The sequence below is a fragment of the Bos taurus genome, chromosome 6, assembly GCF_002263795.3.
Source record: "Bos taurus isolate L1 Dominette 01449 registration number 42190680 breed Hereford chromosome 6, ARS-UCD2.0, whole genome shotgun sequence".
Lineage (NCBI taxonomy): Eukaryota > Metazoa > Chordata > Mammalia > Artiodactyla > Bovidae > Bos > Bos taurus.
In genome coordinates this window covers 75,623,394-75,625,137 of record NC_037333.1, presented here as the reverse complement: position 1 = coordinate 75,625,137, position 1,744 = coordinate 75,623,394, and positions in this window count along the sequence as shown.

Below are 1,744 nucleotides of genomic sequence, written 5' to 3'. Positions count from 1 at the left end.
AGGTCAAACAAGTTCCCTCTTTGATATCTAAATTAAGATATATCAAATTAATCATACAGTTTTCAGGGTATGCTATAACTGAAAAGAGATAAGAAAATCCATGACATCCCATAAGGAACTCATAAAAAAAGAACACACATCTTCAAATGGCTAGAGGCACAAGAAGGAGATTACATGGCTTTCAAAAGAATAACAGACTCACAGAGAAACAAGACCATCTCTAGAAAATTTAGATTGAAACCTTACATATCTTATAATTAATCTCTTTTTGGTCTTGAGGCAATGTGAAAAACCTCTGTTTCTTTTTTTTAAAATTAATTTATTTTAATTGGAGGCTAATTACTTTACAATATTGTGGTGGTTTTTGCCATACATTCACATTAATTGGCCATGGGTGTGCATGTGTTCCCCATCCTGAACCTCCCTTCCACCTCCCTCCCCATCCCAATCCTCAGGGTCATCCCAGTGCACCAGCCCTGAGCACCCTGCCTCATGCATCGAACCTGGACTGGCGATCTATTTCATATATGTACTATACATGTTTCAATGCTATTCTCCCAAATCATCCCACCCTCGCTTTCTCCCACAGAGTCCAAAAGTCTGTTCTTTACATCTATGTCTCTTTCACTGTCTCGCATATAGGGTCATCATTACCATCTTTCTAAATTCCATATATATGTGTTAATATACTGTGTTGGTATTTTTCTTTCTGACTTACTTTACTCTGTATAAATGGCTCCAGTTTCATCCACCTCATTAGAATTGATTCAAATGCATTCTTTTTAGTAGCTGAGTAATATTCCATTGTGTATATGCACCACAGCTTTCATATCCATTCGTCTGCTGATGGGCATTTGGGTTGCTTCCATGTCCTGGCTATTGTAAACAGTGCTATGATGAACATTGGGGTATACATTTCTCTTTCATTTCTGGTTTCCTTGGTGTGTATGCCCAGCAGTGGAATTGCTGGGTTGTATGGCAGTTCTATTTCAGTTTTTTAAGGAATCTTCACACTGTTCTCCATAGTGGATGTACTAGTTTGCATTCCCACCAACAGTGTAAGAGGGTTCCCTTTTCTCCACACCCTCTCCAGCATTTATTGCTTGTAGACTTTTGGATGGAAGCCATTCTGACTGGTGTGAAATGGTACCTCATAGTGGTTTTGATTTGCATTTCTCTGATAATGAGTGATGTTGAGCATCTTTTCATGTGTTTGTTAGCCATTTGTATGTCTTCTTTGGAGAAATGTCTATTTAGTTCTTTGGCCCATTTTTTGATTGGGTCGTTTATTTTTTTGGAATATGTCCCCAGGTGACTCATCATTTATGTTACCTTTTGCCCCCATAGGTCATGAACTCTGCTCTATTTAGAATTTTTTAATTAAAGAAACCAAAGTATGTTCCTTCGATGCCGGCTTCCTGGAGGGTTTTTATCATAAATGGATGTTGAATTTTGTCAAAGAAAGTGAAGTTGCTCACAACTGAGTGACTAACACAAGCAGAGTATACTAGTTAGCTATTGTTCTAAATTTTTGGCTGTACTGGTTTGTTAATTCTAACATAAGCTCTGTGTGATAGGTGATATTATTAACCTCCCTTTACAAGTGAGAAAACTGAAGTTCAGTTCAGGGAAGGTAAACATATAGGTCAAGTCCATACAGTCTAGTGAGGAGCCTGGACTGGACCAGATAGTGTGCCCAGTCGTATTCAGATTGGTTTAAGCATGCTGATGGGATATCGTGAGC